Here is a 26159-nt window from a genome sequence, read left to right on the forward strand (position 1 = left end):
CCCGGAGCTGGAGCCCCTGGAGCCACTCTCCCGCCTGCCCGCTTGCGCAGTGGGTGGGCGGCAGGCGGGCCTGATGGGCGAGCGCGGCAGGCGCCAGGGAGGAAGGTGGGAAGGGCCCACCACACCCCGGGCTGGGGCTGGGGAGGCCACCAGCACCACTCTACCTGCCTTCCACTCACCTTTCTAAGGATGTTGTCGGGATTAACTGAATGGGGCATATTAAGCTCCTGTTTCCTGAGAGAGATGGCGAGTGAGTAAAGGATATTATTCCATCAACGGCCGGCTTTAATAGCATCCCCCGCAACTGGCATGACAGGAATGCACCATCTCACTCGCATCCTGACTGCAAGGAGGCTAATTCAATTAAGCCAGAATCTCATCCTGAGAAGCATCTCTAGTGGCAGAGACAATATGTAACCATCCCAGATCCATGGCCTGGATAATAGTAGGTATCAGTGTACTTTGTCAAGGATCCCAAGTATCCTAGGGGCTATACATAAGGGGGTGTGGACATCACAGGTCTCTTCTGTTCCATTCTCCTGTCCTTGTTTTTCTAGAAAATTCACTGTTAGTATACTGAAACAGAGGCAAGGACCTATTTTTCTATCAAAAGACATAATCCAGGGACTTCCCTGGTGGTCCAGTGGCTAAGACTCCACACTCCCATTACAGGGGGCCCAGGTTCAATCCCTAGTCAGTGAACTAGATTCCACAAACTGCAACTAAGATTCAGAACAGCCAAATAAACACATCATACTTTTAAAAATGAATAAATAAAACAAAACATACCTTTAAAAAAAAAAAAAAGAGGCATAGGGACTTCCCTGGTGGTCCAGTGGTTAAGAATCCGCCTTTCCAAAAAAACACATGAAAAGATGCTCAACATCACTCATTATCAGAGAAATGCGAATCAAAACCACAATGAGGTACCATTACACGCCAGTCAGGATGGCTGCTATCCAAAAGTCTACAAGCAATAAATGCTGGAGGGGGTGTGGAGAAAAGGGAACCCTCTTACACTGTTGGTGAGAATGCAAATTAGTACAGTCACTATGGAAAACAGTGTGGAGATTTCTTAAAAAGTTGGAAATAGAACTGCCATATGACCCAGCAATCCCACTTCTGGGCATACACACCGAGGAAACCAGATCTGAAAGAGACACGTGCACCCCAATGTTCATCGCAGCACTGTTTATAATAGCCAGGACATGGAAGCAACCCAGATGCCCATCAGCAGACGAATGGATAAGGAAGCTGTGGTACATATACACCATGGAATATTACTCAGCCATTAAAAAGAATTCATTTGAATCAGTTCTAATGAGATGGATGAAACTGGAGCCCATTATGCAGAGCGAAGTAAGCCAGAAAGATAAAGACCATTACAGTATACTAACACATATATATGGAATTTAGAAAGATGGTAACGATAACCCTATATGCAAAACAGAAAAAGAGACTCAGATGTATAGAACAGACTTGTGGACTCTGTGGGAGAAGGCGAGGGTGGGATGTTTTAAGAGAACAGCACTGAAACATGTATATTATCTAGGGTGAAACAGATCACCAGCCCAGGTTGGATGCATAAGACATGTGCTCGGGCCTGGTGCAGTGGGAAGACCCAGAGGGATCGGGTGGAGAGGGAGGTGGGAGGGGGTACTGGGATGGGGAATACATGTAAATCCATGGCTAACTCATTTCAATGTATGACAAAAACCACTGCAATGTTGTAAAGTAATAAGCCTCCAACTAATAAAAATAAATGGAAAAAAAAAAAGAATCCGCCTTTCAATACAGGAGATCCCTGGCTGGGAACTAAGCCTGTGTACCACAACTAAGACCTGATGCAGACAAATAAACAAAATAAAATAAAAAGGATAAATCTCCTAATTTAAAAAGAAAAAAAGGCATACTTCAAAGGAGAAAATACATCTTAGAGAAAAAAAGAAAGAAAATACACCTTAAAACTTTTTTTTTTCCCATTTATTTTTATTAGTTGGGGGCTAATTACTTTACATCATTGCAGTGACCTTAAAACTTTCTTAAAATGTACAGAGACCTAAAAAGTTTCACCAATTTCCCAATATTTAACATAAGAGAACATAAACTTCTTCAACAAGTACAATTAAAGCCACTATAATTTTAGGATTCCATAAAGAGCAGGACAAAGCTATAAAGGGCCCCACATAAAATACCCTGATCTTAAAAACTTTAGGTTATAAGTACAATAATTACTAAAGCCTGTTCATATATGTTCAGATAGCTAGTATATGTTATTTTTTAATAATGATATATTTCAATCATCCAGGAAAGCACAAATTCCTATGTACCTATACTCAGCATCATCAAATTTTAACATTCTGCCATATTTGTTACTAATAAAAGGATATTATAGTTGGTTAAACCCATTGAACCCACTTCAATACCATTTTCCTTGCCACCCCCCACCAAAAAAAAATCACATCTCCAGAATTTGGCATTTATCTTTCCCCAAAAAATCTTTCTATGTTCACTAGCTTTTCATGGTACCACGAACAACGTAAAGTATGGCTTTGCGTATTCAATTCCATATAAAAATAGGATCATGCTATGCAAGCCCCTCAGCTGGCCCCTCCTGCTCTCTGCTGTGTCTGTGAGGTCCATCTGCATGCGTGGCCTGCCTTCTAGAACTCCCTGGACAATGCCATTCTCCTCCAATGACCTCTACGTCCTCCCCAGGCGTTCACCCCGTTCTTGTGCACGTCTCTCCCAGGATACACACCCTCGAGCATCTCTAAGAACACATTTCATCTTGGAGGGAAGCTGCTCCTCTCTACCAGGCTCCTTCAAAATCCCTCTCCGAAGTGGTTTTTCTGGCTCACACGCCCACCAACAGGATACAGAGATCACGCTACGAACCCTCCATGGATTCAGATTTAAACATCTTGACACTCTGATAGGTGTTTAAAAAAAAAAAGGGCTTTTAGTCTTAAAAGCCATCATGTAACTGAAACCACCCCCCTCTTAAGTCCTCATGATGTGACCAAGCTGAGCAGCATAGTGGAATCTTAGTTTCCCGATCAGGGATCAAACTTGCTGATCCCTTCCTTAGAATTGCGGAGTCTTAACCACTGGACCCAGAGAAGGCAATGGCAACCCACTCCAGTACTCTTGCCTGGAAAACTCCATGGATGGAGGAGCCTTGTGGGCTGCCGTCTATGGGGTCGCACAGAGTCAGACACGACTGAGCAACTTCACTTTCACTTTTCACTTTCATGCATTGGAGAAGGAAATGGCAACCCACTCTGATGTTCTTGCTTGGAGAATCCCAGGGACGGCGGAGCCTGGTGGGCTGCCGTCTATGGGGTCGCACACATTCAGACACGACTGAAGTGACTTAGCAGCAGTAGCAACCACTGAACCACCAGGGAAGGCTGGGACCAAACTGAGCAGAGCTGAGGCTTATATTCTGCTGATGAGCCTGCAGGAGGACTAACTCCACAATCTCCCCCACCTTGGGTGCTAGGATCACAGACTAAAATCAATCTTCTCTTTCTGAGCAGAAAACGTCAGAGAGACAATATGGGCATCCACCCACTCTGAGCCACTGTCATGCCCTAGGGACCCATTCAGCCCCTCCGTGGCAGACAGATGAGTCCAGCTACACAAATATTTATAAAGAAGATATGAGCATGGCACTAGGTAAGGGTTTTTCAAATGATTATTTACAGACTTCATAAGCATCTATCCTAAAATTACTCATTATCAACTTAAAAAAATCAAAACTCTGTACCACCCTCACAGCTTTATCTGAATAACTTTAAAAGGGGAAAAGTGAAAATTCCACCACAAAGAGAAACATCTTGTTAAACCAGCTCGGCCACTTAAGGTTAAGGAATTTGCCATCCCACATTCTTAATGAGACAGCTGTGATGTTTCAAGTTAATATTCCTGAGGTTTCCTCAAGGTGTCATCGGCCAAGGCTCCCTAGATTCTCTCGTCCGTTAATTTCCAGACAAGGGTTTTATGAAGGGCAGTGAAGAAGGAGCTCTGACTTCCTCCCCGCTCCCTGGGACACCTCACTCTGGGCCAGGAGGTGGGCGGACAACACAGTCTCGGCTGTAAAACATCAGGACAAAGCGGCTGCAGCTGCTCTGGCCAACATGACCTCATGAGGGCTCCAAGGGATGAGGACACCTGTGCTCAGGTGGTTCACAGGGCAAAGGGGGGCAAAGGAGGGCAGGGGACAAGGACTCCGGTCGGCATGGACGTCTCAGGAGGGTGGCCCATGCCAGGTGGGACGAGGGCTTGGCTTCCCAGGTGGTGGTCGTCCCAGGAGGTAGGGGCGGGGGCGGGGGAGGGGGGGCGTGGCTGGTGGATGCATGCAGCATGTAGACAGTGCACTGCACGCCATGCAGCAGCGACCCTAAAGAAAAGTGGGGAATGATGTTCCTGTGGGGAGCAGAGCAGAGCGGGTCTCGGCAGCAATAGTTGCATTGCGCAGCGGTGCAGGGGAAAGCCCAAACTTGAGCAAAGCGGAGCCCTACAAGCCCTCCTGTACCTCTCTGGGCCACTCACAGTGAGGGCACTAGCCACCCTGTGCCCACGTAAACACCATCTCCCGGGAGCCCCCCTGACCTCGGCTGACCGTACACCTTCTGCCCTCCACTGCACCCCTAACTGCAAACTCTTTCCCCCGACACTCAGCCCTTGGCCTCTCTTCGCTTCAATTCTACCCCTTGGGAAACTCATCCACTTACACAGGCTGCCAGGCATGGGAGGACCCGCAGCCAGCTCTGACTTCGATCAAACTGGTGCGTTTGGTCCACGGGTTTATTACGCACCTACTGTGTCCCAGGCACTGGGAATCGGGCAGGGACAGGATAGACCCACCCTGCCTCTGGAGTGTTTCTCTCTACTCAGGATGTCGGTCCTCCCCCACACACCTCCTGGCCTCTGGGTTTCTGACACAGAACTTGACCTGCCTCCTGGTCATGCCCAAGTGCACATGTGGGTTCATCCCAGTGTGCTCCCTCCCTGCCTCCAGACAACAGTCACCACATCCTGGGTGGGGTTCCTCTTGCTCCTGGCCTCCGCCACCACCACAGGCCATCTGCCCTCGAAGCTGGGGAGGATCCCTGCAGGGGAGTCCCTGCAGGTGAACCACCCCCTGGTGGGTCAGGCCTCAGTGGCTGTGCCCGGCACTCAAGGTCCTTTGCTCTTCAGCTCTCACTAATGCTTCCCTCCTTCCCAGCACCCTTTCAGATCAGCCCAGCATCCGCAAGCATCCGTGTGTGCACAGGGCCCTTTCTCCATCAATCCCAGGAAGGCAGGTGGCTCGAACGCCCCCAGCACAAGAGGGACTGAGGTGGGGGGAGGGCCTCCCAACATCCCGACACTCTCTGCAACTGCCAGAGCCCCTGGGACCGGCGTGGGGGGCAAGTTCAAGACCCTGTGGCAGCTAGAAAAGGTTCTGGGCCACAGCGAGGCCAAGGCTCTGGGGCCAGCTCTGCGGAGGGGGATGGGAATGGATGAGACCTGTCCCAGTCAACTGAAGGGAGGGTGGGCCACCCAGGGACCAAGTCAGGAGGGACTGGACTTCTGACACTTGAACATCAAGGTGACAGATAAAGCTATGAGTAAGTGATTCTACAAAGAAGCTGACTTAAATCAAGAGCAAATTATCTGCAGTCTGAGCTTCTGGAGACACCCAGGGATGAAGGACCAAAGGAAAATGACCCAGCAGGTGAAGGGGGGGGGGGCTGCTGTGAGGAGGTCCCCCCAGGCCGGGTGTCAGGGGAGGAGGCACAGAGAATTTCCCTAGTGTCCTATGTGTCTGTCCTCACCGCCACCCCCCCCCCCCCCCCCGCCACCTCCCCTTTCTGCCCTGCGACAGAGCCTCAGGTCTGCCACGGCCACACACTTGACATGCTGGGTGTGACTTCACCCCCGGAGGTTGCTGGCACCCCAGGACAAGAAGGGTTTCTGTGAGGCTCCAGCTGTGAGACACGAGACTTGGAGGCCAGACTTAAATAGCCTGCTATGAAAGCTGAGCATCCGGGACTGCCCTCATGGTCCAATGGTTAACACTTTGCCCTTCCAATGCAGGGGACCCAGGTTCGAACACTGGTCGGGGAACTAAGATTCCCAACACACCACGTGGTGCAGCCAAAAAAATTAAAAAATAAATTAAAAAAAATTTTTTTAAAAGGGAGCACCCAGAGAGCCTCCTGAACGGCTGAAATGTTGACACCTGAGCTAGCCCCATCACACACAACTATGCAAAGCAGCAGCATCATTTCATCCACTGTTGGAAAATTCTGCTCCACTTTGGAAAATTTACAGAAGAACACAGAAGGGAAAAGGCTTGTAGTGATACACAGCATATTAAGTATCACCATGGAAATCACACTGAAAGTTCAAATACAACTTTTATTAAACTTCTTGAACTTTCTTACATGGCACTTTCCCCCAAAGGCCTCAGGAGTGCCTTCTTTATACACTTTGAAATCAAAGAGATGCTTTGAGGGCAAAGGAAAAATCACCTTTAGTGGAACGTTTTACGGTTGGTGCTGTTCAGAGCGTCTCGGGGTTGAAATTCTCAAGACTCCATTTGTTACCAACGATTTAATGAGCTGCTCATTGTATCAGCCATGAATGATCAGCAAACAACTATGCCGGCTCATTTATCTCCTCTAGTTTAATTTGAGTCCTTAAAATAAATGTTCATGTCTGCAATAAAGGGCCTGATATGATTCTTTTGTCTGGAGATTGTAAAACAAGTGTGCCAACTATCGCCGCCTTTAGTAGGTTTCAAGGTCGTCTGCTTTGCCAAGGTCTCTTAAAAACAAGTGCTGCTTTCCCTTGAAACCACTAAAATGTCAGTCCCATGAGGGCAGGCGCTGTCATTTGTTCAGTGCTAATCCCAAATACCTAGCACTGTTCCTGGCCCTTACTAACCAAACAATTAAGATTAGTATAATTATTGGGTGAGTGAATTTTCCATCGTGGCCATTATACATGTAGGTGGAGGTATATATCGCCCACATTCATAAATATCTGTGTTCAGACAGTACACACAAACATGTGAGTGGATGCGGCTGCCCCCTGGGAGAACATGCTATGTGACCCATGATACATGGCTGCTTGCTGTTGGACCAGCAGACCACCCTTCCACTCCATCCTGCTCAAGGGCACCAGCGCTGTCCGTCCCTCACTGCCACCAGGAGGCGGGTGAGGTTTAACCAACATCAGACTATAAAAGTTGGCTCTGCCAGGGGGCCCTTCTGTCATCAGAAAACAATACACTAGTTGACATGGGGCTCCTAATAAACAATTAATAACAGGAGAAGCACTCTGCAAAGTGGAATTCTTAAAGGGACAGAGGCAACTTTCAGCTGAAAGAAAGGTTTAACTTAGCTAATCTGCATGAACATCAGTGCCTCTGCAGCATCCAGAAATATGTTCTCGAAAGGTCATGTGCATAAGCATTCACTGTGAAGAATAAAAACAGTTGTTCTGAGCTTCTTGACAAATAAGAATAACTGCTCTATAATAAGAGCAACTGCTGGTAGGCATGTGTAGCCAAACAAGCAGGGCTTTGTGCACCTGGCCTTCCCCACCCAAGGACTGCAGCAGGGTCTGGGATCGGGGAGGAAGGCCAAGGAGGCCAGAGCTGGCAGGAGACTGAGACTTCGGACCCAGGAACTGGGGCCCCAGCCTCACCTTCCCTCTCCCACAGTTGAGGCCATGGACAAGAACTCAACCCCTGTGCGTCTCAGCTTCGTTGTGGTTAACTGGGAGGGCTAGTCTAATTTGGGGGATTCTACAAAACAAACATGACAAACAAACAATATGCATTGTGAATGTGTGTGTGCATGCCTGTGTGCTAAGTCGCTTCAGTCATGTCCGACTCTTTGCGACCCCAATGACCCCAATGACCCCAGGCTCCTCTGTCCATGGGATCCTCCAGGCAAGAATACTGGAGTGGGCTGCTGTGCCCTCCGGGGAATCTCCCCAACCCTTGGGATCGAACCAGAGTCTCTTGCATTGGTAGGCGGGTTCTTTCCCACTGGCACCACCTGGGAAGCCCAAGCACAAAAACTGTAAACTGTAATAACACTTGCCCCCACAACAACCCTGCTGATGAAATGAGTTAAGGGAACACTTGGGTTTCAAATTATATTAGATTTTAAATATGTTTCCTGATGCAAAGAAAGTCGAGATAATTACTCCAAAGGAGGAAAACCCCACCTTTTTACAGGCAATTAAAGGGGAAGGGCGAAGGTCTGAGCCCGCCCAGACGAAAACCTTCCCTGAGCACCTAGTGAGGCGGGGCGGGGCGGGGCGGGGCGGGGACAGGGGGCAGGGCTGCCCTTGTCAGGGTCACATTTCACAGGCAGCTGTTCTCTGTCAAACTGAAGGGCAATAGCAGGCTGGAAGGGCTTTCGAATAATCCTCGGCTGGCCTGGTGGTAGTAAAGTGAACTAAACAGAATATGAATGGCATCTGCTATATGCTGCCATTTACTATGTAACCCTACCAGAGTGTAAGCTCCCTGAGGGCAGGAATCACCTTGACCTCTTTCCTCACCACTTCAGAACCAAGAAGAGTGTCGGGCACGTGGCCAGATGCTCAAGATGCCTTTCTTGAGCTACTGACTGCATGAGTAGACAGCAGAAATCCGTGTATTCATAGAGAAATAGCCAAAGGAAATGAGTCACAGCATTAATGGCTGATTCTAACCCGGGGATTATGGGTGGGATTATGGGTGTCGGACACGTGACTACCCACCAGCACCCAGTGGCCTGGATGTGGAGAAACCCCACTCGTGCTTCGAGGCCCAGCAGCACCATCGCCGCCAAATCGGAACCTGATGCCCATCCCGCGCCCAGCCCTGAGCGCCAGCCCTACACCTGGCGAGGCACTGTGCACGGGTCCTCTCCTCGCCAGATGGGGGCTCCTGGGGGGTGCAGCCAGCACCAAATGAGTTCGGTAGTCCCAGCATCTGCGGCAGCGCCAGGCAGCTTGTTCAACTCGAATGACAACACTTCAGTTCCAAAAGATTGGGGTGAGGATGGGTTGCAAATGTGACACCTGTTAACTGACCCTTAACCGCTAACCACCAAATGTGGAAGCAGCTTCCACTCAGAGGAGCAACTATTACAGAGAGTTTCAGATAATCAGTGCGGCAAACAAGGGCAATCCGTGGCCCATGGAGAACTCTGCTGGGATAAAAGAAATGACCGGGAGCACACGTCTCGCTGCCAGATGGAGGCAGCTGGAGTCAGAGATCCAAACTCCCACGGCCGGCAGGAAGGAGGCAGAACCCCACACGGTGGGGCGCCTGCCCACCCTCTCCTTCTTTGGGGCCCAGGGACCTATTCTGAAGCAAGGCAGCACCTCACACATTCAGAGACTCAAGGTCTTCAGAGCCAAATCAACTATACCTCAATTTAAGAGAAAAAAAAAATTTAAAAATATATAGGTGACACAAAAAAAGAAAGAAAAGACATTTAGAGATAGGAGAACTAGTGCATCTGGTTTTCTGGATGAAGCCAACTGAGGCTCAAGAAAGAACAGTACCCAGCCCTAGACCCTGGGACAGGCAAGGGTAGAGTCCTGGACCAGACCACCTCTCCACTGTGACACGCCCCCCCCCCCCCAGGACTGTCTCACTTCTGTGCCCCTCTGTAGAAACGTCCCCTCTTAGTTGTGGTCACGGAATGATGGTTTTTTTTTTTTTTTTTAAGGTGGACATGTTACCTTCTAGAGATACATATTGAAATCTTCATGGATAAAATAAGATGATGCTCTTTTCAAACTTCTAGAAATGGGGGGGTATAGATGAAACTAGACGGGGGTATAAATGAAACTAGATGGGGCCATGAGCTGCTAACTGGTAAAGCCGGTGATGGCAGGTGGGGGTTTGTGACAGTTGTTTCTACTTTGGTGTATGTTTGAAGGTTTTCACAAGGAAAATTTTTCTTAAGTACTCTCCAAGATGCCAGGCAGCAGCAATGCCAGCTTCTTGAAGGAGGGTTTTGTTACCATCTAGGTCTTCTCTGAAAAAAGAAAGAGGAGGAGGGGATGGGAGGGGGCGGGGGAGAAGGAATAATTTAAAAAAAAAAAAAAAAAACCCTTCTATGACTCTCTTCAAGACATTGTCAATTCCCTGGAGGCCCAGTGGTTAGGACTCTGCACTCCCACTGCAGAGGGCATGGTTTCATTCCCTGGTCGGGGAACTAATGTCCCGCGCGCTTTGAGACATGGCCAAAAAAAAAAAAAAAAAGACACTGCCCCATTAAGCATATGGCAGAAGGAAAGAGAGGAGGGAAAAAAAAAAAGAGGGGAGCCTATTGAACAAGTTATCAAGTCAGCAGAGAAAACAAGCCATGTCAGTATTAGATCATTAAATCAGCATTCTGGCAAAAAACAGTATTTCCAAACATTCTGATGACAGCTGGATCAAACCCGCCAATACTTGACAGTAATAAATATAGTTATTTGGGAAGAAAAATAGGGAGTGACCTTACAGTTCCACTGAAATATGCCAAATAAGGAAAGCTTGAAGCTGTAGGAAATGGAAAAGAACGGCTAATATTTGGCAAGCTTCCTTTACGATCAACAAATTAAAATGTTAAGGAAGCAATTTGTTGAGAAAAGATATTTTTAAAAGGAGCTGAATCATGCAGGTTCGGCCCCGGATATGGTCAATTGGTAATTTTAAATCATTTTTTAAAAGTTAATGTTTTCAGCCCCCAGAAATTGCATTTGAGATGGCGCTGAGTTAATCATAAGCCTGCCTCCCTCGCGGCTCAGGTGGCGGGAGGAGGGAGGAGGGAAGCCTTAACTTTGTTTCCCTGCAGCTCTGCCCTTAACCCCCGGTCAGTGGCCTGCAGACGCAGCCCCCACCGGGTCACTTGAATGATAAGGGGATAAACAAAAGTACAGCCTCTGTGGCTTTCTGCTTCTAAAGACAAGCTGGATGCTGGTCCACTTTTAATCACTAGCCATCTGACCTACTTGGAATCTAGAAAGCTTGATGCTACTGGATTTCTTCCACAAAGAAAAGGTACAGGTGTACCAGTTTTCACGATCCATGGATAAATAGGAGGATTCCTTTTTCTTCCCACCCGCTCCACAACCCTCACATGCAACAGGCCACGTGCATTAGGCTGAATGGCGGTTTCCCTCCCTGCCCAAACGTCCACGTTTCTCATCCTCCGAAGCTATGGAGGAGGACGTTCTTATGATTAAAAGCTGTTCCCGTCCTGAGGGCCAAAGTGTACCTTCGTTAAGGCACCACAGTTTACCTGGGGGGAGGGGCAGCTTTTATAAATAGTGCTTCACGTGACAGTAAGTCACTGTAGAAGAAAAGGTCCAGGGAGGGAGGGGCGGTGCAGGGTCAAGAGGGGTTGTTAGCCTACACAGGGCAGGAAGGGAACACCTGAGGCCTCAAGAAAGTAAAGCCCACCAAAGCCAGCCCCTATAGTGGAACCCTCCCCCACCAACCCCAGAAGAGAAACCAAACGCTGTGGGAGAGACTTTCATCCATTTGCCTGCTTACAAGCTGCTCAAGCTTTGTCATAACCTTGAGGAATCTAGATACTGCTTTAAAAAAAAAAGAATCAGTTCCCTGGTAATGAGCAATCCTCCTTGTAACAACTGAAACACATATCGGGTTTTGAAAACCCTTCTTGGTTCCAGTGTTTTTAGCGGCTCATACCGAGGGGAGCGGCCTGTGTGCCCAGCACTCGGTTAAAACGTCAGACCTGCGGTGGTGGAGGCCAACACTGGTCCACACTGGACCGCACTCATGGGGTGGCCCCGGGGGACCCTCCAGACAGCACCTCAGAAAGGGCTGCCCTGAGGGGGCCACTCAGCTCCTGTGAGAACTGCCAGCGCCCGGGGCCAACCCACCCAAGGGGGACAAGCCTGGCCGGAGGCGACACGTGGGAGCAGACAAAGTCAGAGCTGGCCACACAGTCCAAGGCAAGTCAGCCAGCCTGGAGGCCCCAGAATCTGCAGGGGTCCATTCTATCAGCTGGCCAAGGCCTTGGCTCGGCCCCAATCAGAATGGAGACGAGAACCCCCCTATCTATTGGTGAAGTTTATGACACACCTCCAACCCCCCACGTCAGTCAGACTGAAGCTGCCTGGCCTCGGTGAGACAGAGGTCAGCTCAGCGTGTCTTGTGGGGCCTGAGTAAGGGTGGCTTCACAGTCAATGTTTTTGTTTGTTGGCTGCACCATGCGGCAGGCAGGCCTGAACCCGGACCCCAGCAGTGAAAGCACTTGAGTCCTAACCGCTGGACTGCCAGGGGATTACCATCACATTGTCTTCAGTCCGTTTTCACAGGCACAGCTAAACGTGCAGACTCTGCCAAGTTGGCTGTGGACACAGCGCATCCCGGCTCCAGTGCTCCAGGTGGAGCGGGCGGGGAAACTGAGCGCCCGCGACGTGGACGCACAGCCCAGCCAGTGGAGCAGCGAGGGCCTCCGCGCGGGCTCACGGGACCTCGCTCCCCGGACTCAGGATCTTACTGAGGAAGCTGAACTCTGAAAGTTACCAGGAATAACTAAGGGGGGGAAAAAAAACTCTGCCTCCAAAAAACCCCAAAAGAAATAAGAGAAAAACCTAAAAACCTCCTTGCAATTTTGAAAAGCTGCAGGAGGGCTAAGTGGTTCTGACCTAAGTCGAGGTTAATGGGCGACAGGCTGGTCCGGCAGGTGTGGGGCCAGCCCACCCTCCAATCCCCCGCCACCTCCTGGGTGGGTGGGAAGACAGGCCCTCAGGTGCCCACACGCACGTTAACTCTCCTTGGTTGAATCCCATCCTCTCGCTTCACCTGACTCCAACCTCACTCTGCTTTATTTAATTCAAAACAGCTGATTTCAGAGGCGCTCGTCCTCATCTTTCATTCTAGTCCACATCATTCCAAAAGCCGACTATTAAATAAGAGCGGTGAAAGGCCTTTCTGTGTTGAAAACATCTTTTATGTGTTGAAAGTGGATGAAAGCCATGCATTTTGACTCCTGGAGGAAAAAAAAAAGCGTTTCTTTTTATTTCAACAGATATTTCAAAACTATGACATTTATTGAATGCTATGCCTATTCTCTGCAAGGCACCGTGGGAGGTGCTGAGTACCCAGTCAGGCACAGCCGCTCTGCTGATAAGCTGACCCGGGCACAAAGGAAGGACCCAGAGGCCGGTCATCCTAGGTGCAGTGAGGGCAGAAATTTAGGGCAGGCCCGGAGCGCCCCTGGGGGTCAGAGGAGGACAGAGTCCATCTGCCGGAGGGGATCCGAAGGGCTTCATTCAAACAGAAACAGGAACTTGAGCCAGGCAAGGGGCAGGGCTTTAGAAGCCCAGGGAAGAAGGATGAGGAGGGAGGGAAGGGGCATAGCGGGAGAAGACCCTGACTGGTGAGGGCAGGTTCCACACCCAGGGGACTGGTCGGCTGCCACACGTGGGAGCACAGAGTGAGGGGACAGGGGAGGTCACAGAGGACGGGGTCCAAGGAAGGGTCGCAGGGTTCAATTCATCCGACTGCAAGAAAGCAGTTTCGGTTTAATGACGAAGAGGGAGCCCGAGAGAAGAAGAGTCAGGAGGAGGCTTTTCCTCAACGTGCGGCTGGCTGCCCCCAGAGTCCCCCAAGTTGGAGAAACAGTTGAACTTGGGGCAGCTTTTGAAGTCACTGACCGCAGGGAGGAAGCGTGCCCTGGGGCTGCAGGAAACAGGCTGCGTGTCTGCGTCTGTCCGGCTGGGGGAGGCCCCGCCCCCGGAAGGGCTTCCATCCAGGGGGCTTGAAGTCTACTCCCCTCACTTTCTAGACCCACCAGACTCCTGGACCGGCCCACGTTTACAGCCTTCAATTAGGGGATGGAGAACACTGGCTCGGGTAAACCACGAAGGCTGGGGTGGAGGATGAAGGGAAATGCAATGCCAGGGAAATCAACAAACTGCAACTGAGGCATAACATTCTGGTCCTTATGTATCTCTGATGACTTAAAACTGATGATTCCTTGCACACTTCCTGCCGACCTCAGCTGTTCGTTCGGTTTTCTCTTTTTTTAATATCTATTTATTTGGCTGCACCGTGTTACTGCACAATGCGGGATCTTCAGTTTTCAATGAGGCATGCAAATACTTAGTTGTGGCATGCGGGATCTAGTTCTCCAACCAAGGATCAAACCCAGGCCCCCTGCATTGACAGCATGGAGTCTTAGCCACTGGACCACTAGGGAAGTCCCCTCAGCAGTTTCTTAAGGCAGGGGGAGAACACATTGGAAGTACCAGATTGAACGTTATGACTTAAATGATTAAAATTCCTGCATAAACCACTGGTGGACTCTCCCACCAAGACACCAGTAAATGCAGGTAAAACTCTACCTCTCCCCAAGGCTTGTCTTCTTTGTCAATTGACTAGAAATGACCAGCCTCGATGGAGGAGGAGGAGAAGACCACACCCCTCAGGGTGGCCCCAGGCAGGCAAAGCCCCTGGCCAGATGAGTGGGGCTCAGTGTCCCCAGAGGACGGAGGGGTTTCCAAGGAGATGGAGCTGCTGGGGCTGGGAAGGCAGGGCCTGAGCTAGGGGGCTCCAAGGGACAGGGTCTGCCTCCCGGCAAGAGGGGAGAAGAGCAAGTTCTGAGGCAGGAAGTGGGGCGTCCATGTGCTGGGGAAGATTACAGGCTAGAGGCGGGGAGGGAGCCGACCCTGCAGTTGATCGGCACAATCCAAGCCGAGTCCGTTTTTAGTCCTTCCGAGTGTGTGTGTGAATAAGCACTACTGAGAATGAGGTGCTACATGAATGCGAGATGGGGGTGCCATTTCTTAGTCCAGTAAGGATGCCACAGTTAATAATAGCTCCCAGTTACAGAGCAGCTGCCAGCAGGCACTTCACATATATTCCCTCTTTTTTGTTTTTGTAACAACCCAGTTAGGAAGGGCTCTCCTTTCAGATGAGGGAGTGGAGGCATCCAACCACGAAGTGGTGGAGGATCTGAGCCCCGGGCTCAGGTACCAAAGACTGCACAGCTGCCTCCTTCCCATCACAACCAAGGCTCCGAGGCTAGTGAGCCCGGCATTCACCGTGTTTCACAAAGTTGCTCCAAAGGTGATCTTCAGAGTGCGTCAAGCACGTGTCACTCACGGGCAACCTGGTTGGAAGGCGCTCCCGAAAGATGGCTGTACAAGAAAACCAATGTGTTTCCTAGAAAACTGGTGTCACAGACATATAGCCGAACCCCACATGTTAAATGGGGCGTTTTGAAGGCGTGTGACTTCCAGCTTAAAAATGGCAGCTTGACACCCAAGCTTTCTCTGCTCCCTCCAGAACAGCAAGGTCGAGTCTCTCAGGAGCAGGGAGCAAAGAAGTCCACCAGATCCTAGAAGCTTCCCAGCCACTGGGCCAGCCACAGCAGCCTGCACAGACCAGAGGAAGCTGGGGACAGGCTGTCAGACTTTCAGCCTCAGCCACCCCACCCAGCAGGGAACCCAGGGAGTTTACAGAAGCTGTCAGCCCAAAAGCAAAGAGCACAGACACCCCCAGCAAAACACCTGGGCTGATTATTTACAGTGAAGGCTAGCAGTCAACTGCCCCCCAAACCATCCCCTCTCGAGACACACACACATGAGCTTCCATATCAGCATGCTGATGGCTTGCACTTACATAGAGACAGATGATGAAATGTCACTCGACATTTGAGGAAATCTCTAACTGGGACCGAGAGAGAGAGAGAGAGAGAGAGAGAGAGAGAAGGAGAAGGAGCAGAGACAAACCCACAGGAAGGAGAAAGGATAAATAAACTTGAGTCTGGTCACAGAACTGGGCCTAAACATCAGAGACCAGGGAGACCAGAGAACTGACTATTGCAGATGATTCTCCCTTTCAGAACGAGTCAAAGAGGCAAGTTCCAGAAGTCTACCCGCAGAATAATACCATTTTATAAATACAGCTCAAAACCAAGCAGTTGTAAATAATATAGCATTTAAGGCTTCCCTGGTGGCTCAGGTAGGAGAGAATCTGTCTGCCATGCAGGAGACCTGGGTTCGATCCCTGAGTTGGGAAGATCCCCTTGAAAAAGAAATGGCATCCCAGTCCAGTATTCTTGCCTGGAGAATCCCATGGACAGAGGAGCCTGGCAGGTTATGGTCCATGGGGTTACGAAGAGTTGGACACGGCTGAGCGACTAACACTTTAAGTGTGCACAGATTTGTGATAAAACAACATTATTTTAAGGTCATGACATAATAAATACAGTACTTAGTACAGTGGCCACCTGTCCGCAGGGAGGAAGGGAAACAAGGAGGGGGGAGGGCAATGCAGGCGGATGCAAATTACTAGCTTGGCCTGTCTGGTTCCTGAGGTTGGGGGGGAAAGAGTTCACAGGTGTTAATTACATTATTACACTTTGTAGCCAAAATGCGTTACATACAATTGTTTACATATATTCAGTGTTTTCCTGAAGATTTTTCAAAAGTAAACATGAAGCAAAGTCAATGCAGGGAACAGAAGAAAAAAAAAATTTTTTTTTAATGGTGATGAATGCAGCCAGTGAGATAAGACACTGAATCTTTGAAACAAGAACAGGTCCAAAGAATGGAACGTTCAAGGAATAAGAGAAAACACTTGAGTTAAAAATGTGATAGATACAAGTTTACAAAGATTGGGAGGCTGAGAATTCTCCAAGAAGATATATCCCCAAAGACAAAAACATGGAAAGTGAAAGGGGAGAAAAATTAGCAGATGGGTGCAGGAGACCCACCATCTGAACAGTGAGCTCCAGAGGACAGAAAACAGGGGCAGGGAAACAGGACCAGATAAGAGCAAGTTTTCCTGATGCCTGAAAAAAGAAAAACAAAAAAAAAAAAGAGGAAAACCTGACTCTAAAAGGTGTCAGAGAGAAACGGCAGAGGACGGGAAGTCAGAATGCCCGCCAACGGGCTCCTGGATGAGGCGAGGCCCTGCCAGTCCCAAGGGCAGCGCTGTCCAACCTGGAATTCCACCCTCGGCTCGGATGACACCGAGCAGGAGGAAGACCTTGTCGGATCGCAGACGCAGACACCCTTCGTCGGGAAGCTGCTGGAGAAGATCCACCCCAGCCAAGCGAGAGGTTAAACAAGAGAGACAAAACCACCGAACTTGGGAGACAGAGCAGGAGAGACAGAAAGGGAGGCCCCAGGATGATAAGGAAAGGGATGTGGAGGGCAGCGGGGGACCCGGACCAGGCAGCAGCCACTCCGGTCAGAGAAGAACACGGGGACCAGGAGGGGGTGACGACGAGAAGAGATAAAACCCTACCCATACGATAGGTTCCCATGTCTTAAGAGACTTATGTCGCTGGAGGAGGGTTTGGGAGTAAACCAGGTATCTCACAGAAAGTTAGTATTTATTTATGTAGTCACAGCTATCAGTGCTGAATCCTTTAACACTGCCCGAGCCAAAAAGAGGACCATGGCGGGGGGGAGGGGGGTCGGCCTCTAGGGAGGCCTAAATCCCCAAACGCGTCTCACGATGCCATATCAGTAAGCAAACTGCCCAGCGCTGGAAAGCCAGCTACTCAGACCATAGACACTGTTCCAGGCTGCGGGTACTGAGACGTGGGCAGGGTGCTGGTTCTTTTTAACACTAAGCCTTAGAGGATTTTTGATAAAAAATGAAAATGAAGTGTTTTGAAAGAAAGAAAAAATACAAAAATGATGACTACCTCTAGGTAATTTTTATTTTAAAATTAAAACATTCAAGATGTACAACTATTTGTTGGTGGGGGGGGACCTTGGATCATTTTAAAAAGTGATAACCACAGGGGCCATGTGGAAAAGCATTAGTTCTGCCTTATAACTGTTTCCACTCCCATACTTCTCTCATCTATGACCCCTTCTTAAATGGCTGAACTTGGGGATTTTGCCCCCAAATTGAAAACGTCAGGTGGAGGAGACCAACCAGGGCCTCAAAGCGCAGAGCAGGAGGCCCGAAAACATGAACCAACAGCGGCCTCCACTTGCTGGAGTGCCAGGCCCTCGGGGTACCCGCACAGCAGGGCACCATGGAGCCTTGAGGGTTGAGTCCTTTCTTCCTTCTCATCCAAGATTTTTTATCAGATTTTTTGAACTTTGCTCCTGAAACCTTTAATGGTACATATTTTGTACCACTATCTGGCCACTTTCTCCCAGTTTCATAGTTCAGTTATTATCTATCTAGAAGTCAGATCAAAGTGAGCTTTATATGAATGTCCTACGTTTGAAACTCAGCCAGTGGTGCCACTCTGTTCGAATCTTCGTGACAGAGGACACAGCAGTCACATCAGCCGCTCTGCCCCACTCCCAAACCCCCAGCTCAGTGCCCCTGCAGACAAGGACAGGGCTGACGAGAAGAGAGCCCAAATCCGCTGCCAAGGAAGAAACCCCTACTTGGAAACCATCTTCAAGATCTTGGCCAAGAAAACAAAACTTGGAGCCCGACAGGTAAGTCACGGGGCACCGTGGCTCTCCCTGCCCACGGCTGTCGGCAGCCACAGAGGCAGCAAACCCGAGCTCCCTGCACAGGCGGGAGATGTCCGGCAAGGGCCTGTGCGTCCAGGCACCCTGGGCCTTCCATCTACTGCGCATTGCAGAAGGCACCAGAGATGGCCGTCACCTTTAGGGATAAGCCTCACTCTGCACAAAAGTGGTAAATCCAGGATGAATCTGGCCCCGTGGAGGCCTCGCAGGCTGAGGAAACAGGAGGAGGAGGAGAATTCAAATAACCACTCTTCCCAATCAACACTGAGCATGAGCCCGTTTCGTCTAAAGGATCCCTTGGCTGGCTCTGAGAGGGTTTCCGCTCTGCAGTCCCTCCTCTCTGTAGGAAGTCTGCCACCAAACATCAGGAGCTGGAGATGCCAAGTACTGCATGACTCACATTTCTCATTTGCCCGCTGAACATTCACCGTGCAAGCTACTCACACCCAGGGGCAGGCCTTGGCCTTAAAAATACGTTATTCAAACTGAGGTGGGTTTAAGGTGTAAGCGGGTATTTTTCTTTTTAACCACAGAAAGGGGAAAATGACCTCTGGGGAAAATTATAAAAGGAAAAAAAGAGTAGAAAACAGCACACCGGCACCAACAGTGACCCAGACAGTGTGTCGGTACCAGCGCTGTGACACAGGACATCACCTGGTCACGGGTGTGATGCTGTTACTAGAAGGTGGTCTCGCCGGTGAGCTGCCAACACCACACCTTTTCCTTGACTCTGTCATTCTGAGACTAAAAGACATTCAGGGCTAGTGTATCAGGCACTGTCCCCTATATAGTAAGGAGCTTTATCATCACCACTGTGCACAGGAGGCAGGTCAAGGGCCCAGGGTCACACAGCCACTAAGTGGAGATCCCAAGTCAGATGGGCCGGCGGGTCTGGGCCACCCAAAGGCACGCCACCTAGGAACCCCATGTTCCCACGCTGAAAGCTGCTCCCCCGCCAGGGGATGGGAAGCCGTGGCCCCCAGCACAAGGAGCAGAGGAGACGCTCCCCAAAGTGCATCTTCCAAACAAGTGTTTGTCTCTGGACTTAGTGACAATACTGCCCTCCCCACACGAGGGCTGTAGCAGGCATATTCATCAGGACGTCGGCTGTTCCCTTCCCAGGGCCTCAGATGGACCACAGTGAAGGTCAAGGCCAGAACCTGCAGTATCCCCATGCTCAACAACCTCCACATTGGGGGGGGGTGGGGGCGGGGGCTGCCTCTCCAGCAAACAATGACCCCCGACTGAAGACTTGTCTTCTGGCCTCCAGCTCCCAAGCAGACCGCTAGTCCTGCCACTAGGATCTGCCTTGCCTTCTTCCGATTTGTCATTTTAATATGTTATAGGACTGAAAAGCAGACAGTCGATACTATGAGAACTGTGCGCCAAAAAGAAGCTAGGTTTAAAACAGGTCGGGAGAGGGCCCGAGGGCCTCCCTTGCACAACCTCACTGAGGGTGTGAATCTTTCTTTTCTAGCTCCTCAGAGCACTGGCTGCTACCTCTGTCCTGGAAAAGCTCAACTGGGGTGATAAGGGAGAAGGAGTCACTCTATTAAAATAGGAATTAAATAAAGTCAATCATCCCTTTAAAAAAAATCTGGACTTAGTGTTTCTCAAACTTTAAATGTGCATATGAATCACCTGGGGAATCTCACAAACTTGTGGATTCTTACTCAGTCGGTCTGCAGTGGGGACTAAGGTTCTGCATTTCTAACAAGTTCCTAATTGCTGCTGCTGGTTCACGAACCACTGGAGTACCAGGGTCTAGATTAGAATGGCGCTTTCCAAGAGAAATAGAATACAGACCACAAAACCCAAGTTCAATGTTCTGGCAGCCCCAGGTCTATCTAGCAAGCCTTCTCTGTTTCTGATATGGGAAACAGTCTCTGTACGTTGGTGCTGAATTGAATCTCAGAGACAGAGCTGTGGGTGAAGTAACATCTCCACGGTGGCTTAGTGGTAAAGAACCCGCCTGCCAGTGCAAGAGGCACAGTTCAGTCTCGGGAAGATGCCCTGGAGAAGGAAATGGCAACCCACTCCAGTATTCTTGCCTGGGGCATCCCATGGACAGAGGAGTCTGACAGTCCACAGGGTCGCAAAAGAATCGGACACGATTTGGCAACTAAACAACCACAGAAAGGAAAGTTTTATTGCTTTGCAAGGCAAAGGGGGACACAGAGAGCTCATGCCCCCCAAAACTGTGTGTCCCCAACCCGGGAGGATTTGGGGAGGAGGAGTTTTATAGCAATGGTTCAGGGCGGAGTAGCTAATAAAGATTAGGGTGTGTGCAGCGCCTACACTCCTTTAATTTGGCCTCAGGTGATCTCTTAATGAGCCTCTCAAGATTATTAAACTGTGGTCTTCTCTGGAATGAAGGGTGCTAACATCTTCTATGTGTTGGGGTTCTAGTTCTGTAAAGAGCTCAAAGATATTGCTATGTGTATCCCCTAAGGTGGAACCAGGCCCCACGGCTGCACTACTGTTTCTCAGCCGCTCCTCCTTTGTCTCTGCATCCCCTCCCTTCCCTGCTTTGAAAGGCTTACATGCCCAGGAGCCCCATAGGGTCTTGCTAGGTTTCATTCCCTACCCACCTCTACCTAAGATGGTACCATGTTAATGCCAGTGGGTCTCAGCCAGGATGTACTCAGACTTGCAGCTATACACAGACAATACCTCAAATGTAAACAAAGACTATCACGTACCCCTAAGCCCCCATTTCCCAGCTTTGACATTTCTCAGCTTATGGCCAGTCTATGCCACACCCCACTCCTGTTGTGAGAAGCTTTGAGAAAACATCAGTGCCCACCCCAGACTAGCAGGATCAAAATCTCTGCAGGTAACCCCTCCCCAAGAGGATCCTGCAATGAGTCTGGCAGTAACATCAGAGAGAGGGCAGCAGCCCCAGGAGAACAGGCGTGGCTGGAGTAAGGCACCAAGAGGTCGCCCCAGGGGCCTGACTGCACCCCTACCTAAGCCCTCACCCCCCACGGACACACCTCTCTCCACCAAACTCCTCCCCCCAGGGGCGAGGGATCAGCGGATACCCTGGGGTATCAGTATGTACAGTCGAATCACTGTGCACACCTGACACTAATGCAACCTTGTAAATCAACTATACTCCAGGATATATCTATATATTTTAAAAGGTACTCGCCTCAAAGAGTATGGTAAAATAGAGAACATAAAATTACACTTGTCCTAATATAATCACAATTATCATAAATGTATACCAGTTAATTTCACTAATCAGACAGACTCTCAACCAGGGTTTAAAAAACAAGATCCTGCATTACGTATCTATAATAGACACAGAGTAAAAGGACATGGAAAGAGTGGCAATAATGAAAAAGAGGCTTTACCAGGCAAATAGAAACTAAAAAATGAAGGTAAGAGCAAAAAGAAGAATTTGAATATCAAAACAAACAGAGTTTTTAAAAAACAATGGAAACACTACAAATAATCACACAAGAATAAAATTTAAAGCCTACATGAAATGGACACATATCTAGAAAATTATAAAATGCCAAAATAAGTCTACTGACAGAAAACTCAGAGTAACAAAGAAAATGAAATGATAAATTCCTCAGAGCCCACTCTTGGGCTCAGGCCCCACGGTCACAGGTGAGCCCTATCCAATTTCAGATACAGATAATCTTCATCTTATACAAATGGTTCCAAAGCTATTTTAACCCATTTTATGAGACTAGTATAACCTTAATTCCAACTGGATAAAAACAAGAAAACTGTAGGTCATTTTACTTAATAACACAGATGTGGCAACTACACATCTAATCCAGCAATATTTCAAAATATAAGACAGGGAAGAGCTGATCGAGGAACACAATGGACGCTTCAACATGGGAGTGTTGATCACTGTAATTTACCACATTCCCGGGCTGAGGGATTAAAATCACCCAGATGTGAACAGAGTTAAAGGAAAAGGTCCACACCGACTCATGATGAAAGCTCTCAGAAAAGTGGAGACAATGGAGTCACGCAGTTCTCAATCTGATTAAAGCTGCTACCAAAAGTCTCCATCAGGTACATTCCCTCTAAGACCTGGAAAGAAGACACAGACCCCCGTCAACAGTCTGCGGCAGAGTCCTTGGCCTTCCGGCTGACAACACAAGTCTCTGGGGTATGAGGAGTGGAAGAAAAGGGCCAAACAAAAGTGTCACATTTTTTGCATATGATACCCTCCCCAGAGATGCAACAGGTTCAAGTGAACTAGTAAAGCCAATGAGGGACTCAGCAACCTGGCCAGTTTCAAAATCAGTAAACAAAAACCAGTTTTTTCCTCCACACCAGAATAATCAATCAAGAAGGAAAAAAAAAAAAAAACCCCACAAAATCATTGCTCACACTACTACAGAAACTGTACAGAACTAGGATTTAACCTAGTGACAAAGGTACCAAACCTTTCTGAAGAAAGAGCTAAGAAAATGGAGAAACAGTCTCAGTCACAGACAGGAAAACTTGAAATTTCTTAATTTTCTCCCAGATTAATCTGTATATTTATTCCAAATCCAAGAAAGAAAATCCACTGGAACTTAAGAAGAGCTTGATGGAAATCAGCATAAAAGAATAATGGACAGTGAGGAGTTGAGATATTTTGAAAGAGAAAGGCAAAGTGCAAATTCACCCAATCTGAAAGTAAAACATGTATAAAGCCACAGTAATTAAACAGTGAGGCACTCGTGCAAGAAGAAACACATGGGGTAGTGGAACAAAAGAATGTCCTGGAAACATACCCACATGTATACAGGGCCTTGGCATACAATGGAGGCAACTTCCTAAATCACTGCGTAGGAGACTGGACTGCTCAGCAGGCAGTGCTGGAGAAAAACTGGCTACCTCACAGTCTGCACGGAAACCATCTCTAACCTAAAAATCTAAACTCAGCAGACAAATCTCCATGGCTGTCAGAGTATGAGTATCTTTGTGATCTTGAGTGGGGAAAAGATTTTCTCAAACAAGACTGAAATGAAAAACAGACAGATCTGACTTCATCAAAGTCAGGTTTTTCTGTTTATTGAAGGACACTACAGACAAATCAACAAACACATGAAAGATTGGGAGAAGCAACTTAGGAAGGTGAAAACCAACCAAGGGTTACCATGTTAACGTACAAGCAGCTCTTGCACATCCACAAGGGGCGAAATACAGGACCAGACGATTTATGGAAAAGTCAATCTGAAAACCTAGACGGGTATAAAACAAGGTTGGTAACAAGTAGAAAACGTACCGGTGATCAGAGAAAAATCACAACCCTCAAGTGCCACTCTGAAACCATCAGGATGGCGAAAGGTTTCCGGGAAGCTCTGATGAGACAGGCAGAGAGAGCAAAGTGGTATAGCTGCGCAGGGGAGCAGCCCTGCGGCTCTCAGTGAGATGAAGAGCGCTCTTCACCCCGGGACTCAGCAATCCTCCTCCTGGGCGACAGTCAGGAGACGCGGGTCAGGACGCCCACGCGCATCAGGGTGCCCGAGGCCACCCAGCAGGGTTATCCTGGGGGAGACGGACATGTGAGCCAGGGTGCTGCCAGGGACTGAACAGTTTGCACACCCCCCCCCAAATTCCTATGGTGAAGCCCCAGTCCTGCAGTGATGGTGTTTGGAGGTGTGGCTCTTGGGAGGTCTAGATAAGGTTACGAGGGTGGGGGTCCCCATGACGGGATTAGTGTCATTAGGAAAAGACAGCTCCCTCATGCTCTCTCTCAAAGACACTCCATCGTGTTGAGGACACAGCAAGAGGAGGGCTGTCTGCAAGTTAGAGAGAGGGCTTTCCCCAGGTACCCTCTTGATCTTGGACTGCAGGCACCTTGATCTTGGACTGCCCAGCCTCCGGAATTGTGAGCAATAAATGTGCCTTAAAGCCCCTGTGTGTATGGTATACAGCAGTCTGAGCTAAGACAAGTGGATTCTTCAGCTGGAATCCGATGCAGCTCTCATGAATGATGAAATTTGCAAGGGGTAACATGGACAGATCTCAGAAACAGTGAGGAGTGAAAGGGAAGATTTACAGCATGGTGCCACAATTATGAATTAGAGCTACTTATACATATAAAACAAGCCACATGTTTTACAATATACCCATATAGAGGTATACTAAACACATTACAATGAGAAGAGGAGGGGACTAGACATGGGGATGGAGCAGAAAGGAGAAAAAAATAAGATACATCATGATGTCCTGTGAAGTGAGAAGTCATGAATGCAACTCGGGGGTGGGGAGAAACGCACATGTGTGCACACACACACACACACACGCGCGCGCGCGCGCGCCCTGAAAGCAGGCAGAAAACACGGATTTAGTTTTTCCTGCCCATAGCATAGAAATGAGAGCGTTAAAGCTCTGACCTAAGGATTTCAATTTTTAATATAAAACAATTGGCAAGACATTCCTAAACTTTGAGAACTATAGTGACCTGGGTGGACAGGAGGCCCTCATTTCGATTCCAAGGAGGTAAGATGATATACCTGTCTGAATTGACAGACCCACAGAGATACATACACACAACTGAAGGAGATTTGGTATTTTGCTGTAACTTGCGGAACCTGTCAATTTCATTCACAATTTACACCAGCTTCTAATTATACTTAACTGAATATTAACCATTCTAATTGCTCGATGCTTTATCGGCGGCATCTGAAGTATTGCGGGACATCTGGCTTGGCAAATGGGATGCTGCCTGCTCTTGGAAGACAGAGCTTCAGCACTCACTTTCATCTCACACCCTCAGCTCAGCTCTGCCTTCAGCCGGGACCAGCGCATCTCAGAAACGTGACTTCTCATCCACACCCAGCCGGAGCAGTTGGGGGAAGTGGGTTGTAATGCTGGATTCGCCATCACAGAGGGCTGGGGGAGGACGGCAGGCAGGACAGAGGGCCCAGGTTCCTGCCACCTTCTGTCCGGCAGGCCTGGATGGCCCCTTCTCCCACAGGTGTGTTCACAGGCAGAAAATGGCACTTCATCCTGGCTCATCGCCTTTTATCTGAGAAGCAGCACAGTGAGCAAATCTGCCTGACAGTCCCTATCTCTCCAGCCAGGACAAAGTGAAATGACCATCACACTTGGCCAGGGGAGAGGCCCCTTTGCTGGTGAGTAAGGAGGGAAGGCGGGGAAGGGCAGAGACCCTGGGTGGGCTGCCAACAGTGTGTGCTCTCATTCAGACTGCTCCCAGCCTCTCCACAGTCCGTCTGCACGTAACTGTGGTCCCAAAGGGTAACCCCCCCAAGAGAGGTGGCCGAGGAGTCGTCGTCAAGGGGAAGACCAGAGCGGAACAGAATGAGATGGAACGTAGTCTGGGCCTTAAAATGAAAACAGGAGTTACACAGAAGAGGCCACAAAGTAGCAGACTCAAAAAGTTAAACGCAGAGTTACCTAGGACTCAGCAATTCCACTTCTAAGCATAAATGAGAAAACTGAAAACCTACAGTCATACAAATACTTACACACAGGTGTCTGCAGCACCTTCTTCATACTAGCCCCAAAGCGGAAACAATCCAATGCCCATCAGTTTATGAAAGAATAAACAAGACGATGTATATATCCACACACGGGATGCTATTACTCAGCCATAAAGAGGAATGAAGTGCTGACACGTACCTCAACATGGATGAACCAGCAAAACTTACAGTGAGAGAAAAGGGGCCAGATGTGAAAGGCCACACACA

General features: G+C 49.0%; 1 protein-coding gene and 1 long non-coding RNA gene across 9 annotated transcripts in view; one reads left to right on the top strand and one right to left on the bottom strand.

The window, feature by feature from the left end:
* Positions 1 to 26159, bottom strand: part of CUX1 (cut like homeobox 1) — a 348366-nt gene that overhangs the window by 307683 nt on the left and 14524 nt on the right. The window lies entirely within an intron of this gene.
* Positions 122 to 8288, top strand: LOC110132166 (uncharacterized). The gene is made up of 3 exons (XR_002312380.2): positions 122 to 445; positions 3543 to 3681; positions 6191 to 8288. It is a non-coding gene; the product is annotated as an uncharacterized lncRNA (long non-coding RNA).

This window comes from Odocoileus virginianus, chromosome 33 (assembly GCF_023699985.2).
Source record: "Odocoileus virginianus isolate 20LAN1187 ecotype Illinois chromosome 33, Ovbor_1.2, whole genome shotgun sequence".
Classification (NCBI taxonomy): domain Eukaryota; kingdom Metazoa; phylum Chordata; class Mammalia; order Artiodactyla; family Cervidae; genus Odocoileus; species Odocoileus virginianus.